The 19,067-nt window shown below is 37.7% G+C and overlaps 2 protein-coding genes across 3 annotated transcripts in view; both read right to left on the reverse strand.

Moving 5' to 3' along the window:
* LOC112053876 (eukaryotic translation initiation factor 3 subunit H) overlaps nucleotides 1-19,067 on the reverse strand; it is a 158,405-nt gene that overhangs the window by 116,582 nt on the left and 22,756 nt on the right. The window lies entirely within an intron of this gene.
* LOC112053885 (tribbles homolog 2) overlaps nucleotides 1-19,067 on the reverse strand; it is a 55,197-nt gene that overhangs the window by 26,741 nt on the left and 9,389 nt on the right. The gene's annotated exons all lie outside the window — the stretch shown is intronic.

Genomic DNA, 19,067 nt, shown 5'->3' on the forward strand with positions numbered 1-19,067 from the left:
CGATATAATTAACATGAAATGAATGAGTATGGTTATAGAGCTAGAGGATAATTAGTTTTATCAATGACTATAACACATTATTGTGTGGTTTAATATTCTAGAAGTAAATTTGAATATATACATTTCAAATGTAAAGTGTTTATCGAAGCTTCGTTTTATTTATTTACAGTGATAAGCATTTTTGGGTTCAACGTATCGATTTTCTTTTCTTTGTGTTGTATTTTTTGTGTCGATTTTCAATTTAGTAGTCAGCAATTTGTATCACTTCTATGTTTTGAATAATAATGGTTGTCTGTTTTAGGTGCTGTCAGTTGTGCAATTTATTAAACAGTTCATCATTCTCTTGGAATATAGCGTCACTTATTTTGATAATCAGTTTATTTTCGTCGTCGCCGTCAACACTATCGATAACATCAGGCGAAGTATCGATAATTCGATAGTCGATACCGCGTTGGTGTCCGGTGGCATGTCGCAAGCGTCCTTGATCGTCCACGAGCCGTGGTTCGGTGCGACCGAGCGTAACCGCTTCCGCATCCCACTTACGTCACGACCACGTGTTCTTTTAAATTGTTTACGTTCATTTCTTGGAACGTCTCATAAGTATCACCTCTAGTATCGGTAGCTTGAAGAGCTTTTATCACATCGTATACATTTGAGGTATTGAATTTGGAATTCTGGATACCTTCTGTTTTATAGAACCTACAACATGGAGCGAAGAGTCTGGTTAGATAGAGCTGCACATTAAAAATCTGGTTATACTAGTATAACTTATAGATTTTCACATGGATGAATGATGAGAAATGTTTGTTGTTGTGAATCAATAAAACCGATTATTTAAATTGATTGGACTACACGTGGAAAGTCCCATATTTCATACCTGAAAAACGGGGATTTCCCTATTGTTCATCGGGTAAAAAACACTGGAAAATACCAGACATAATCTCGCAAAGATACTGGGAAAATATCACGGTCACAACTGGGACTTCGAGAATTTTATAGATAACTGGGATTCGGACTAGTTTATTATATTAAAACGTCCTACGTCATTTTGATTGTTTTCTTTGTATGTGTTACTTAATTTACTAGGAGTAAATGGACATATTATAAGCCATTGATTACATTATCTGCTAATTATTCTTATGTAGATTTTTTTTAGAGTTTAATTGCCTTGATTCTTTTAATATCTAGTGCCACGTGTAAACTAATGGATGGTCAATTGTGTATATTTAATAATAATTATCTACTATTTGTAATGAGTAATTACGAGTAAGTGATACAAAATTCCCAATATTAGTAGTATGTCATGCGAATGTTTAAATTTTTTACTAACAATTAGGCCCAATTTAGCCTGATTTGCTTAAATCTTTAGAATAGACGGTTAAAATTAAATTGTGTATTTTTTGACGAAATTTCCTTTTAATTATTTCTTAAAAATGCTTATTATATAACCTCTTAAGACCGCTATTATATAAAGATTGCTCACGTTTTATAAGGGCGCGTGGGATCAATACCGACAAAGAAATTAGCAAGTGCGTCACTGGCCGTGGGGAAATTCTCCCTGTGACGTCAGTCACGCGCCCTCAACAAGGCTGTTAGCGTAGGAGGAGCGACCTAGCAACGCCATAACCACTTCTAATACCGCAAATAGTAGCAAGTTCTCAATTTAATATACATTTATTACGTAATTGCGACCGACCAAACTCGTCGAATTATCAGGTGAACAGATTAGAACTCTATATTTTTTTTTAACTGTCACTCTTACTTATGAAGATAAAGATTATTAATTGGTATAGCTTTTGACTGTGATTAATCTATCATCTGTTATATTCTGCAGAGCATGCAGATTTTGAATTTGGAAGAAATCTGGTATAAACTTAGAGTTGGAGATAATAAACAGAACCTTTTCAAAAGCTCTAGTCGTTTGTTATCAATTTGCGAGATTTACCGTAAATTGGTCACCGGTTTACTAAGCTATGTACGAATTTGCGCAGTAGCTAGTAGCCTTCACTGGAGCCATTCCTATACGGTTACATCATGTTTATGCCGTTGTTTCTGTTTATATAATATCAACAGCGGAACATCCGCAACTGCGCAAATTATTGGAAAACTGTTCAAACATCGATATCCGATAGTTATACAATAGTGGCTGAAATATTAATACGCAATTGTTTGGAATACTTGATTGCAAATAGATATATCAGCATATTCTAAAGCTTACTGCGAGGTCTGTCCTCCTTAATGGAGGGGATATGAAGCTTATAATCATTATGTTCCAATACAGGAGTTAAGAGGAATAATCTTCAACTCCTTAACTGTCAATATTAGGTGATATGACCGGGACGGACGATCGGTTTAATCTGCTCAGTTAATAATGAAATGTGAATTATTACTGAAATTTTATTTGAAAGTATTTTATAGAAAACCCACGAGGAATTACCTAAGAATTTAGTATAGTAGTATAATGTGCGATATGGTAAACCTCTACATTTTCCAATGAGAAAAGATTCTAGAGGAGAGTGGTGTAAACAAGAGCACATCTTTGAGAGCGGTCAATATACGCTTAGTTTTGCTTTTTTAGCTACAATTGGATTAAATCTGCATTAATGGAGTGTCAATTCAACTTGAAGTGTCAAGATTGACGTCACAAACTGAAGCATTAGAAGTGTGTTACGATGACATTCAAGCTAATAAGGGCCCAGCTAACGAAGGTCAAACTATTAACTGTCCAATTTGTTTAAAAACTTGTCAATAAAGCGAATTAGTGTCAATTTGGTAATAATACAAGTGCATGTCGGAGATATTGTTGTCGGCTGTCGCGGCCGGTTACGCAAGTGACCGCGAACTGAGGTCGTAGGTATACGTTCTCATATTTATAATACGTATTCTTCAATCTCGAACGCGAGGCCGAAACCACGAAAAGAGTAAGGTTTCGCAACGGAGCACAATTCAATGTCATTGTGAACACACCCGATGGCCGTTCGCGGTTTTTTTTTGATAAGTTCGGATAGTCGTACCGTAAAACATTGATCTAATACTCGTAGTACTCAATTTTTTGATAAATTCGGATAGTCGTACCGTAAAATGTTGATCTAATAGTCCATATTGCCGATTGCGGTATTTTTTATAAGTGTGGTACTGTAAATTTTGATTTATTAGTACCTGCTCAAATGCTCAATGTCAATATTACCGGTCGCGGTTTTTTTTTAACTTCGGATTCGGATAGTCGTACCGTGAATCTTGGATCAATAGCGGTTTAGTTTTAAATAATTTGGATACTCGTACTATAACATTTAATGTTCTTAGGTTTTTTTTAATTTACAATAGGTGGATTTGATAGTGTTGTCCGTGTAAATGTTACCTAATAGAGTTTAAGTTTAATATATGTACAGGAAAATGTATATTCATTTTATGGTTTACGAGGTGCACTCAGTTTTAGTGGCCGGTGAGTAATTTAGTAAGAAAACCTAGTGGGTAGCTACTATATACTACATACTTATACATAGCGATGTGCACGATTTCTAACCTTCGCACAACTAATGTAGGGATACCAAACGTCTTTATAGATCACGTCCAGATTTTGTATCCAATTTACTAAAGCGAATTGGAATTTAGATACCAAATAGCAATTCAAATTCTACATTTAATACAATTTCCGCGCTAAAATACCTTTGTTTCTTACGTTCTCTTTAAAAAATACCTTTTAAGTTTAATTTTAAAGATTTTTCCCAAGTTAATATTATCCTGTATTAGAGTAATCAATCAACAATTGTCATTCAAAAATTGATTTAACCACTTGGCTATTGTAATTCGTATGAAAGTATATATTAGTGTTTTTATAATGTATATTTATCAGAATGTACATGATACAAGATCGTACTGGTACGCTTGATATTTCGGTTTTACCGATAAACGGCCCTACAATATAAGCATAGAGTGATGTCCAGTAAAAATATAGTGCCGATTATCAAAACGCAGGTTTAACCTATCCTTAACGAATGCGGCTAGCACTCCGAGACTGTATTTTACAGGAAACAGAATAAGAAGTGTTCGCTATAAATTTGTAGTTTATAACATTGGCACACGTGCAGTTGACATTAGTTCATATTGCTACGTCATAAGGTTGAATTTATCTTGCATTGTGTTGCGTAGGTTTGACAGTTGAAAATATTGCAGGCCATGAAACTGCTAGACTGGATTCAGAACCGGTCTAGGACATAGGTAGCTGGCGCAATTAAAGAAGCGAGGCTCAGCTCGCGAAGTATACAAAATACACTGTAGTATAATTATTTATAAATTGCTTGGTGGCAGAAATAGCAACTGACTTGTTATTTAATTGTTATGGTAAGTATCCCATTAACTTTTTATAGTGCACGTTTTATGCAATGACTGCTTTTGTTTTATTAAAAAAATATTTTGAAGTATGCACCCGTATAATATATGTATGTACCTATAATGTAAGTTACTCCAAAACTACACTAATTTCAATGAATCAAATTAAATTGATCGGGTTTTAATTATTGCTTTTTTGTTAAGTATTTTTTTTTGTCAAATCTGCCAACCCGCATTGGGCCAGCGTGGTGGACTATTGGCCGAAGAATCTCTGAAAGGATACTCGTGCTCAACAGTAAGCCGAATGTTGTTAATGATGATGATGATAGAATATCTACATATCACATTACCTATTAAGAAAAATATACTCAGAAGCACAATGATCCGCCCACTTTAATGTACTAGCGGCATATTAAAGTGGGCGGATACTTGTGCCTCTGAGTATACTTTGTTGAAATTTAAAAATAACCCTGCCACTATACAGTCATAAAAAATCCATGAAGCAGGTAAATAACAGGGCAGTATTTAAATCACTATACATGTTAATAGCTTGAGGAAAACAGAGTGTGTACATTTCAAAGACCATTCACGTGAATTTTGTTTGGGCCAGTTTGTTTCGTAACGTTGGCATCGGTGCGTCACTTCCGCCCATTGGCCGTGAACTGCGTTACGTTACGTCAGAGATTAGGATGCGCCTACGCTACGCTATCGTAGAGGACAGTCGCCTCTAGCCCCCCTCTATCACTAATTGGATAATGTCGTTCTAGTACGCACCGTGAAAATTAACAAAAACTTCACTGTCAATATGTTGTTGTTATTTTTGTATATATGTGTAATAGACTAGATCACTAGAGTAATTGGTTTCTTATATAGAAATTTTACCCTACTTTAAAATAGACTGAAACTGATAAGTCCAACTTATCAGTTCGGTCTCCAAGCTAAGTGCTTGGAGAACCGTAAAAAACCGTTCTAACACCACTATTTATGTTTCTAATTTTGGTACTAAATAACTTATAAAATTAAGTAGTATTATTAAAGATTTTCTTTTGGAAATAATTTGAACCTTTGAGTTTAGTTGTGAAATTAACAGTTTCCTTTTATTTTTTAACTAATTCCTAGTGTATATTGTTGTTTTTTTTTCTCTTTCTCTGTTTTTAATTTGTGTAAATTTATGTTAATTAATTTTTTAACACTTAATTTTTAATTGTTAGTACGACCTACACTTTATGCATGATGTGACTACCTTTAAGTAAAGTTATATGTGTTTCTATACCCTATTTATTAAGTTTTTTAATTCTGTATACATATAATTTTGTTGGTGGTCCAAATAATAAATAAATAATATGCTGTCATTCATGAGTTTCTTTTTAATGACGTACCAGTTTTGTATAGTATACCTAATATGGTGATATCCTTAAACATTTTGACACCATGACACCATTCACAATGTCGGGTTTTACATTACTAAACATTTTTACAAAATTTCCTTCCCGGCGGTTTTCCTTTAAATAAAAAAAAAATTGAGTCGGAACAAATGAATCAAAGGTTATAAATATTAATTTTATTAAATTAAGTTTACTAGTGGTTCAAAATAAACCAAGAAAACAATGACGTAAATTACGCTGTTTTCTATATAAAACGCATCCGTTATTTAATGAGTAATAAAATTCACAATAATATCATGTATGTACATAAATATGAATATACTAAATACTTAGTATAAAACAAGTTCCCAGTATCTCTCAGTATAATTAGTTCTTCTACCTGGGAATCTAGACTACGTAACAGACAGAGTTTTATAGATTTTACTAATTTAGGGGATTTCTTACGGAAAAATTTGATTATTTATTACTAATGACGCGTAGTTTCACCCGCATGGTTCCCGTTCCTGTAGGAATATGGAGATTACATATTTCTTCCTCCTGATAAGGTATATATGATATATATACCTTCCTCGATAAATGAGCTATCTAACACTAAAAGAATTTTTCAAATCGGACCAGTAGTTCCTGAGATTAGCGCGTTAAAACAAACAAACTCTTCAGCTTTATAGTATATCTATACATACGAGAAAAATTAATGTTATTATATTAATTAAAAGTAAAACACAGTATAATGCCGGGACGAGCCAAATACCCAAGTAGGTCGTCGTCATCAACCCATATTCGGCTCACTGCTGAGCTCGAGTCTCCTCTCAGAATGAGAGGGGTTAGGCCAATAGTCCACCACGCTGGCCCAATGCGGATTGGCAGACTTCACACACGCAGAGAATTAAGAAATTCTCTGGTATGCAGGTTTCCTCACGATGTTTTCCTTCACCGTTTGAAACAAGTGATATTTATTTTTTAAAAATTCACACAACAGAAAAGTTGGGAGTTGCATGCCCCAAACCGGATTATAACCCACACCCTCCGGAATCGGAAGCAGAGGTCATATCCACTGGGCTATCACGGCTCCCTTAACGGCTATCACGGGTTATGATATTAATTAAAAGTAAAACACAGTATAATGCCGGGACGAGCCAAATACCCAAGTAGGTAATTTAATATTAGTCTTAATAAATCAAATAAATCACGTACCGAAGGTTTTCTCAGCTGAAACAATAACTGGTGTTTATCATTAAACTTAATCGGGAGAATGACATCATTATACTAATTAGATTTACGTTTATCGTTGGTAATTTCCACTAACACGGATACCACTAAATCGTTAGTTTTTTGTTTGACTGATGAATTGTTTTAACTGATGGTAAAACAGGAAAATGGTTAAAATCTTAATAGCGTAACGAATATCATGTGACTAGTCGCTCTATAATTAATTTACGGGCTAAAAAAAATTACAAGCATTTTGGAATATAGACCCAAAACACTGCTGCAATGCGGACTATTAAAAGGGCTAGGACAAATGAATTAAGCAAATTATGGTCTCACTCAGTGGATAACGCACTGATTAAATATGTGTGGAATACTAAACAATGTTTACTACTTATATGCACCGTTTTTACTGCTTCCGCTGTTTAGAAAAGTACATTATGATATGACGTCAAACGAAGTACATATCGGTCTTGTTTCCGACTAACGTTAATACAATGTACATTGTTAGTTCAAGGTACTGATGATGTAAGACTAAGTACTTGGTAAAAATAACTTCAAGGAATACTCGTTGTATCACTATGATATGAAGGTGGGTATATAATGGAGCGAGGGCCTGTGCTAGCAGTGGCGTGCACAAGGTTTTTAACTAGAGTATGCACTATAGGTACAAATTCCTCCAATACAGGTATGTAATGAATCCCCAGGGTATACATTGCGTTTATGCATCTATTAAGTGCACCCCATTGTGTGCTAGCCAGACTTTCCTCATTTTATGAAGGTTAAAAAGCAAAATAATTTGCGTTTTATACTTGGACAATTGAAGATTGAAAGTTTTTTTTTTATTCATTTGGGTTAACAAACAGTAAATGATAAGATTTAATTTTTAAAATATCAATAATTTATAAATTAGATCGTCAACTGCTTTAAGCTACTTTTACATTAAAAACTTTTACAACAGAAAATTGAAATCTACCACCATAGTCCAACTCCATAATTAGCTATCTTACGTACCTATGGTAGGAACTATCAAGCTTTCGACCTTCACAGAAGTATGTCTGGGCTATACAAGCCCTCGTTCTACAAACAAAGTCCCATTTGACTTAATTTCCCTCGTGACTATGTATTGAAACACGATGGCGTTTGCATTCAATATCGAGGTTAGTACTAAAAAGTCGATTGTGTTGGGCACCAAAACAGGAAGCTCTTTATAGGGCAGACACCCGTGACTTGATTAGTAATAACCGTTTATGTATGGGCTAATGTTACGCCAGCCACACACGATCAAATATACCGTCAAACCTGCAGCGCTTAGGATGTGGACAGTGAAAAAAATATCCCCAATAGCATTTATTTACTGCCTACATCCTTAACGCCGCCGTCTAAATAAATATAGTTATTGGTGTGGTTTAGATATTTTTTTTAACTACCCAACGTCCTACTGACTTGTAACTTGACCGTGTGTAGCTGGCCTTAAGCAAACGTGAGCGATTACACGTAATGTTCCAACTCATCAAAACAGAGGCGCCTTTAAACAATGCACTCAAAAGATAAGCTGAAAAATTTCGATAAGCGAAATTGTAAATAAAGACAACAGTCAATGTATTAAAATACGGATGATTTTAGCATTAATCTAAAAAGGAATCGTGCAAATCATTGCTACGTAAAGGGTTTTTACGAACGTACAAAAAAAGAAAGGAAACCGAATGATAAAACGACAATAGTCTTATAAAAGATTAAGCATACAGATAAACAAAGCAAACAGATAAAAAGTATAGTGTACTGTGTAAACTTATAAGCACTTACCAAAACACAGTTATTTTGAAATCACAAACACACACTTCTTTATTTAACTGTATAGATGTACGCAAAACCTTAAGTTCACAAAACAGACGCAGACGTCAAGTATTTTTAGTGGCGACGCATCGGGTTTGAAGGGTTAATCGCAATTCTGGCCACTTGCAGACCGGTTTTGCTTTTTTTCTCTCAACGCCAGACCCGAGGTAAACGCTCGACATACTCGCACAGGGAAATTGGATGCATTCTATTTCATTTGGTCCTTGTAGCCAGGGATATTGATGTTTGGATTATATTTTGTATCTTTAAATTTGATAATCAATGTACTAAACGCAAAAAAACGCAAAAAACGCAATCAAATAAAACACTCAAATTTATTCTCCAGTAGTAATATTGGTGCCTACAGACATTGGTATATTTATAAGCTATTTTTAAGGGTAGAGATTGCGTGGGCTACAGAATTCCGCAAAGGTAAATAAAGTACGCATTTAGAGCTTCCTCGAGTTTTTTCCCAAACAACATTATATTTAACTGCCGCCTTCGCTGAAAATACTTTCTGAGTCAAACGTGTCGCGTAGGTGGGGAACAGATAATTTTGCACAAATGAAAATAAGGACGCGCGAAATTGCTTACGCCCCCGTGTTTGGATGATCCCAGTAGAATGCCTGTAATTTTTCGTTTTTATTTGCGTTAACATTTTTAGCACGTACTCAATATGTTCGCAATTCGTTTTATACTTTAAATATCACAATATTATAATAAATAAGACCTTTAAAGTCTAATTGTTGAGAATATCAAACAGTTCAACAACCCTGCCTCAAATGTATTGGAACGGAAAAAAGGTAGATTTATGACAATGAATCGGTAGCTGGGTCGCCGCCCTTTATCGTAAAACTACATGAGAGTGCTGGGTTAAGATCCACACACAAACAGGTATAGCGTCGAACCATATCCTTATATATACGAAGCATCATTTGGCTTATATTTTGAAATGTTGAAAAATGTTTATTAGACATGTCTTATTTTACAAAGACATGTCTAATAAACATTTTATTCCTTCTTTCCCGGTACATAGTCCAGTCTAGTAGTAATTCATGTACCTCTAACTTTCGTCAAATCGTATCGTTAATTCAACGTGCGTCGTACTTCATAAAACTGACTTAGAGCAATTCCTACAGCATTATTTTAATACTCTGACATGGAGTATACTATATTATAGAAAAATACTGACATTATGTTAACCAGTTTTTCTTTTATTTTGTTTTTGTTAATGGAACACAAGACATTTATGTCTGGGCACCGTCAATTAGAGCACTTTAGCTGAGTGTTCGCAGTTAGCACGCAAAGATGTTAAGGAAAATGTTTGCAGGAAATTTCAGTTTGTAGACTGCTTCCATTCATCATCCTCTTCATTTTTAGATATTTATGGCACTTAGCGTAAATTGGAGATCTAAAAATATACAGAGCTTCCCATTTCTATAAATAGCTGGCTTTCTAATTAATTACGCATAATATAACGTGCGTAAAACGTAAATGTACGGTTCAGTAACTTACTCGTACTCGTATTACCAAAATCTTCTTTTAGGCCCGGCATTTTATTAATAAAGTATACACATTTAAAATTGCTATTTTAAGCGCTAGATAATTTCGAGGGTTGGGGGATTATTTTTGAAGCATATCAAGGGGAACGTAAATAGCTGGGGCTAGTGACCTGTTAGAAGCATCTATGATTCATCTTGAGGTTCGAACCCTCCGTGATCGCCCTCCGGTTTTTTTGTGCGTTCCCTCGCGGTGACGTCATTAAATGCACCGCATGTGACGCATCGTGTCCCTCGAATCGAACGGTATTCGTCAGGGCACTGTCATAGCCCTGAATCATCCATTGTTGCCGGGTTGTTGCGAGAGTAGTTTTATTTTCAGCGAGACCGCAGGTCGGTGGGTTGATCTCAAAAGTTTCTTTTGTACCGCCCGAACAAAGGCGTAACTCAGGAGGCAGGAATTCACTGGTAATTTGGTGACAAACTTGGCAAAGTAATATTACGTAATGCCTCCCTCGTTTTAGACGAATTTATTTCAAGTAACGTTGCTGAACTGAAACCAAAGTCTTGAGTTCTCAAAGTCGATTGATATTGTCATTTATTTTTAGGAATACAGTGAACGCATTGAGACAATATTGTGAGATAAGTTCTATCAATAAAGCGCAAAGATTTATGTTTCTGTTACGCTAGATGGGTTGCAGCGGTCAGTGACCCTGGCTCGGATATGCAGCGGCGTGCAGGGCGAGCCTGCTCGAGAGCGGAACTAATTTATGGGAAAAAATAAATCGGGCAACCATAAGCTCCTCGTAACCTCGTTGCTATGGAGGGAGGGATTCACCCAGCAATTCGTATGGAACGAGGTGTGAAGTACTGTGATATTTTCAGAAATGGGATATGATTTTACAATGATTTTACTGAAGCGACGTCGCAGTGCTTGCCATTTTAATTTTTCGAGTTGATCAAAATAATAATGAGACCTTAAAAACCCATGCTTCGGTTATCAGCTTCTTACTGATACTTACTTACAGCAATGTAAAGAAAGAAAAAAAGAAAATCTTTATTTTTATGTTATGCCACATAACACATTTTTTAATTTTTCCCTGCAATATGTGGCATACCCTAGAAAAGGGCCCCAACTCAGTATTTATGTCGGACTTGTGTGAAACCCATATGAGGTTTTAAACCATGACTGTGCCAGCGAGGTGTAACCCAAACCTATCATATTTGGGAATGGAAGACGCGTGTCTCGCCGGTCTCACGGTGCACTCTCAACTGGAAACCGTTCTAAATGAGCGCTCTTGCGAGACTCTTTTTACAGACCACAGACAGAGGTCCCGTCCTCAAGTAATTGTTGGCGCGTGCAGATTTTTTGTCCGATCGAATGTGAATGCACCCTTAAGGGTGTTTAGGGGACCGGGCGCGTGTGCCCACATACCATGTCAGTGCTTTATTGAATACGTGAAGACAATGAATTTACACTAGTGCCTCGATCTGAAGAAATGCTTGATGCATCAAAAGGAATAAATGTATATATATTTAGACAAAACACGCTTCGTTATCTACTTCTACAGCCCCAAAGTTAGCGTAAGCTTGTGTAATGGGTACTAAAGATAGCTGATAATACATATTTAATAAAATGACACAGACACAGGAAAACGTCCCCAAAATTGTTAATCACACGAACATTTTCTAGGATTGGAAATAGAGCCTTAGATGCGGGAATTAAGGTCACTATCCACTGCACCAATCGGACGTCATACATTTTATGTTAAGCAATTAGAAATATATTTAAACATGCAGTAATAACGAGTCTCTTAAACAGAAAGTTCAGTTTTAAACTATGAAAGACATGTGAAATTGATAAGAAATATTTTTTTTTTTGATTAATTATGACCTACTTTATGATACATGCTCATGTTCATTCATGGAACAGTTCAGTTCACACTCATTCTTATGAGTTACCTTTACGCATTGGCCTCATTGCAAAGTACACCAGCACAAGTATCGTCTAACAGCTAACGAAGGTTGACTCACAACGTGATATCATGATATGAGCTGACACTATAGTGCTTTTCCATATGGGGGGCTTTAGTCACATATTTCATAATGTTATTTGGCATTACAGTTTCCCAATATTGCAATAGTTCAAACTAGGACATAAGGATAATACATGTTTAGATGTATTTATACAGTATTACGTTAAAGTATAAATATGGAAATACAGAGCCAAAAAAGCCTTGCCATTGTTAAAAATATACGGGGTGAAAATGCCACGTGTTCTGTTGTTTGGCATTACAGTCCTATTTCACAAAGGTGCTCGTTATATTTTGGTAAATGATGTATCGTTAACTCCGCATTAATGTTTGAGGTATTATGACGTAACGAAATGTGTAATATGGCTTCATTTACAGGTTTACGTAGTCAACCAAAAAAATATTAAATGTACATATCAAATTGTGAAGCAAAGGAAAAAACAAATATTTTTTTTTAAATTTGAATTGCTTTAAAGTGTACATTTGTATACTTCTTCGTCGATATAAATTCGTAAATTTAAAAAAAAAATGGTTTCAGTGTGACATTTTTATTTTAAAGCTTGTTACAATTTGATCGTGTTAGTAATGAATTGGTTCACAAGTAGGTACAAGTAGCTACTAGCAGTAGGCAGGGCTGAATGTCACAACACACGGGCGTCGTATCAGCGGATAAATGCGGAGTTACGCAAATCCGCAGATATGTCGGCGGTGCGCGGGCGCGCCGCGCGCTTGCACAAGGTTTCGCAGACCTTTGTTTTACGCAACGCGATCGATTTAATAGCTACTAGCTCTTGTCTCAGCTGAAACCCTTTGAACGTGAGACAAAAGACAATTGAACTTCATAAGGACTCACTGCCGCATCTTTATTCCTATTAGAAATCTAAAATACAATTTAATGATTTACGTAAGATACAATTGTAAGGCATCCTTTTGTATTTGATCCCACTTCTGACAATATCGGATGTAGAGAGACAATGTAAATCCTTTAAGAAAAGAGCTGGAGCGGAAATCAATTCTTCCTATGTGACAAAGGCGATTGCATTATACTATTACTCGCACTATCAGGTGTTCGTCAACCTTTCAGTTGGAAGCAAAAATAAAACGCACTTTTGTATGAGCGACGGACGGCTATGTCCGGCTGAAGCAAAAATAAAACGCACTTTTGTATGAGCGACGGCTATGTCCGGCAGTCCGTTTCCCAGAACGTCGCCCGCATTGTGATTCGTGTAAGTAGTGATGCTTGCGAGATCAATGCACTATGTCCACGTCCGGTAGCCGCGTCCGGTGTTTTCGTATCACCAAAAAAGGTGCGAACACGCGTTATTTATAGTGCTGACGAATACTTGCGTCGCCCGAGTCAGACTCATTTATTTACGGAATGGGGAGAGATGTATGTAGGTGGTTGAAATTCCTGTCTGCTTTTATCGTGCACAGAGGTCATCATCATCCAGTGATGAGCACATTAACGGTGACTTTTTATGGAGCGCCAACGCACTCTTTTCTTAGCAATATGCGTAATCTCCACTTCGAGTATAAAGGCCATAGTTTCTATAGCTATGTTCTGCCTACTGCCACTTCAATTATCTAATGATTTGGTGTATATCAATGATCTTGCATCTCCTACGGATCTCTCAATATTAGTGCATTAAGCGCATTGAATGAATACATCAAACAATCTATATGTAAAAAAGACAGTAGACGCCCGCTAAGTGTGAAGGGCGAACGAAACCGTGGGCGTCCAAGTTCGCAATGACAAAAGACATATGTGCATTGGTTGAATTTCTTTACCGCATGACGTAGGGTGCACGCACCGCTTCCTAAATGGGTTCAATCGTCGGTTCCGCACGAGCGAAGAGTCGGCGCGGTCCGCGGGCGCAGCGGCGGTCGGCAGCGACATTGGCATAGTTGCGCACGACCTCAGAGCTGCAAGTCGACCGAGGCCACAACAAACGCCCCAAAACAACCAACAGCAGAATTCCGGCACGCCTGAATCATATCGCACGAACGTAATCGCACTATAGATCCCCGATTCCCGAATTACTATACCGGCGCGTGCCAAGAGAATATGCGCGCAACATTTCGTCCAAATCTGTATCCGAGCGGCGATTATGCAATTCCACTCAAACATTTTCGACCGTAAATAATATCCATTGACATCGAAAAACTTGTGCCACACATGTACACGAGTGTAACGACAAACGGTGCGAGATCCAGTGCGAGATATTAGTTTTGAGTACGACGTTGTCGGTCACACAGTTGACAGCGAAAAGGGCGGACACAGGTAAAATTAGGTCAAAAGAATGTGTATGATTTAAATCTGTAGTTCTAACAGTATCATGTACATTTCACCGGAGCTAATCGTACAACTGTCGAAAATGAGAGACGCATTGACGCGAAAGGGTTACAGAGTCACGGAGCGCCCGGCGTTATGCAAATGCGTCGCTTTGAGTTAGCGGTGTCTCTTACACCACGGTACTTTGGCAACCCGGTTTCAAAACGTTTTCAAAACAGCCGATGTGGGCGCAGCAACACACGCCGGTCGTTGCCAATATCAGAAATCGCTTCGGGCGATGATCAGATATGAATTGTGGTATTTACGCATGGATGGTCTTCTAGTGGCATTTTTAAATGTTGATGTTTGTAGGGAAATGTGGCGCAGGCCGTGGCCTGGCTGGTATGCGTCGCGACGGCGTCTGCCGGGTCTATCGCGAACCGATTTGGCACATCCGCTAGAGAGTGCCAGCGCAGCCATCGCCATAAATACACCGCTGCGGCAGACACGACGATTTAATTTCGCGACGAGAAAGCATATTCGCTTTAGCGACGCGATTTAGCAAGACAATGTGACGCTTTATTTATTAAACCATAAATTGTGCGTAGCTCTAGCATCTAGCTAATGCATAACAATCTTTATCAATGTATTAATTTTGTATCATGGCAGGTAGAGTTGATCCTGCTTATTATTGTATGCGTCGGTTTCTTCTATCGAATTCAAGTCTTTCAAAGTACATAGTAGTGTTCCCGCTACCACATTAAGTATGTATCAAGTTGCGTAATCAAAAGCCGTATCGCGCACGGCGTATTGTTTGCGATGTATACGATCACCCGATCCGGCTTCTAAACACCGTGTTACGCAAAAAACCTCGGGTTTTGTTTTGTTACCTGGAACGTTTCGCTGCGGTATTATTATTTTGGCGTGGAGTGGGCGGGATGAGTCCGAACAATACGCCGGGGACAATATTTTATACCTGAGACTGTTTACAGAGGTCTCGTTGTTTGCCAGAAAGCAACTCGGCACTCGCAGGCTCCGCAAAGTCTGGTGCGTTTAAATTCGTCTATTGTAATAATTTCGTACGGCAAATTAAAATTTTAGGAGACAGTTTTGCATCGACAATGAGCTCTTTTATCATAATCGGATACTTCCGCTTGCAATATCCTGTCGGCTCGACCATAACTTTAAATTGTTTTCGAAGAGAAACATCCGGCTTTAGAAAAACTTTTGCATCAATATAATAGATTTGCTTGGACACTTTGTAGAAACATTTATCTTTTTTATCGCATTTTGTAGATAAAATGCGATGTGCATTGATGCCTGATTTAATTATCTCGACTTGGGATCCTGTACCTGCGTTATCGACCCAAGCCTACCTCGATTTCTTCTCGAGATCCTGTCCGGATGCTATGATTGAGATTTCCTTTAATATTTTTTGTTACTCGATACAATAATATTCAATACATAGTGCATCCTCCTCGGTGAAAGTAAGCGACAGAACCAGTCATTTAACACCTTTCTACTTGCTAACGAATATTTAACCTAGTTTCAATACATAACTAGCTAACGAAGATTTAATAAAAACGTAGATAGATTAAGAAATAATCTTTTTATCGCTTCGCCGTAGTCGGGTAAAAAATACCATTAAATATTCATTACAGTTAGATATCCTACTTCTCATCTAATTACAATGTCAAAGGCAGTCTTATATCAGCGGACAAAAATAATTTCATCCCGTCTCAAAGGATGGGTAAAAACTACGGACGAGTGTCAAGAAAATCCACTTCAAAGCGTCAAAGAGACGCGGAATCAATATTAATGTTCTTATTTACCTTTGAGACGGTGCAAATCGCGGGATAGCGCGGCGTGGAGTCTGCCGGATGACTCGAATTTATAATCAGGGGCGCCTTTATGTCAGACGTGAGAACGGAGGTCGAAAGGGCGGGTCACTTGCTCGGATTGCACCTTCGACAATCCGACATGCGACCATTCTCACGACGGTCACAGGGTCCAGAGAATAGTCTTGACCACCGCGACATGTGCACGATCATTAGAATATATTAGGGCTACGCAAGGTCAGCTGTCCGTATGCAAATGAAATTTGACCGGTTGTTTGGTCATGCGGCTGAATTTCTCTGGGAAAGTTAGACGCACGCCCATTTAACGGGAGATTGTTTTAGGTCAAGATCCTGTCGACACAGCTGGCTACCTGACATGGAGCGGTCCGTTCATATGACGGAAACAAAAAGTTACATTTCCTTTCCGAATTGCCACATGGCAACGCTGGACGCGTGTCTGCAGCTTGCATATGCGCTTGTAGACTTGTATTTAATAAAGAGTAATTTAGCTTTTTTTATCCAGAGTCGTGAGTACCGTAACCACATCCGAAGCAGAAATACGTAGATACTCGAGACCAGGACCTTCCATTTAAAAGGCATTAGCACAAATGACTGTGTGGGACACTGTCACGTATTATTAAATCGTAACATAATAATGCTGGTAACGTAAATACTCATTCTAAAATCTCCCAAAAGTTACTATAGGTACATTCGTTTGGCTGTTTTAAGGTTTAGGCTTTTTGTAAAATTACCGAACATGTTTTGGCATTCCGGCTTTGAGCAGCAACTTTGAAAGGCTTCTCAAGTTGCGGCGTACCTAGTCGGCTATGTGGCTCTGCCATTACGTAAAAGGTGAAGGAAAAGTTTTTGCATGCGAGGCACGGCTCCCGTTCCGCATCGCGAAACGACGCTTTTGACAACGTCGGCTTTGATGATACTCCGCTGAAGGGTATTAAAATTTACCCTTTTTTTCCTGTCCACTCAAAAGCGGACTAAGTTAATACTGTTGCGTAAACATACAAGCGGGATTACTGTTCATGTAGCGCTGTGACGTGTGTGCCGTTTTTGGGTTCAGCGGTCGCGTCAAAGGCATTTTTTCTCAATCCATCTGACGAATGTCATTCGGGACAAATGGAATATACACGCAGGTCAAAGAATCCATTATTGTCTGACTGTTCTGTGGAGGCGTAATGAAAATTGTCTCGGTCGGGACGCCAAGGAGACCGCAGTACACAAAAGGTGGGTTTGTTGCCCCTGCCGTGGGAGGGCAATCCAAATGAGATTGGATTTGAGTGAATAATCTACCCGAACGGTTAAGTTTCCAAATTCTTGAACACAATACTTTATTATTAGAAAGTGAGATTGGGCTCGTTATCAAAATAGACGATCTTATAAAATCAAACAATATAAGGGTTGGGAATACGGGGCAGGTGGATGATGGTTTATTTGTACCTCACAGGAATGCGTTTGTTGTTGATGGCGTATGGGGTGCATAATGTAATTCTGTTGATATTATTAATAGGGATCAGGTGATTGGATAAGGGACAGGCCACAGGTACCCGTATAGGGGTCGCGGTGCGTGCCGCGCGCCGCTCACCCTTGACCCGATTGTATTGACGCAGCAATGACACCGCTCGCCTTGAGCCGCTAGCATTGCCGGAGATATTCGCAACAATGGAGGCCAGATAACGTTTCAAAAGTCGAAAATCCGCCGGTTCCTACCGGCTGCTTGTAATTAATAAAGTTGGGTAATTATTTGTAATATTTGCGCCTTCGCCGTTTAATGCAACTCTTGTTCAATATACTGTGGATTTTGTATCGATAGTTTCTGATCTAAGAGTACTGTTAACTTAGCAATTATTATAATCTTTTAACACATAGAAAGACAACATTAAACTTGTTATAAACTCGCGAAATATTAAGAAACATGGGTCTTTTGAATTTAAAGTATTTTGAGTGTACGTGTCTACCGAATCTGCTAATTGAATAAGTATTCAAACAAATAGCTAGTAAAGACCGTACGGTGTTAATTAAATAAGTGTCTGTAAATAGTGTTTAAGTTGGTAGACATAGTACATTACCAGGATGCCATACAAATGGGCACAATAAATTGCTTGATAACAGTTTATCGTCTTACATGGGCCTATCGGTTACAAAGGAAACGAAGCTACTTGATACATGCACCGTTTCCGTTTCCGACGTTTTTGTGTCTTTTGAGTGCATTTTTTCTCACGGGCTTTTAGTAGTGGGCGGATTGACAAAAAATTTGAGAGATAAGTAAGATTAATATCCAATAATAATTTAGATTACCGATGTATTACTACTATTCTGTATATCTATACCAATATTATAAACAGGTAAAGTTTGTGAGTTTTTTTTATAATTACTTTATTGCATCAAAAAACTAAGTGCAAAGGCTCTCTTATTGCTTTTAGCAATATCTGCCAGACAGACAGACAGACAGACAGACAGACAGACAGACAGACAGACCGTTGGATCTGGATCTACTAAACCGAATTTGAAAATTCAAGCCACATTTTATAGGCTACATTTTATTCCCACGGAAACAGGAACTACGCGGGTGAAAATAGGCGGGGTTTCCTATTTGATATTAATAAGTTTCAATTCTCCCTAAACTTCTAATGTTCTAAATGAAATCGTAAATACTT

The sequence above is a fragment of the Bicyclus anynana genome, chromosome 3 (assembly GCF_947172395.1).
Source record: "Bicyclus anynana chromosome 3, ilBicAnyn1.1, whole genome shotgun sequence".
Taxonomy (NCBI): Eukaryota; Metazoa; Arthropoda; class Insecta; order Lepidoptera; family Nymphalidae; genus Bicyclus; species Bicyclus anynana.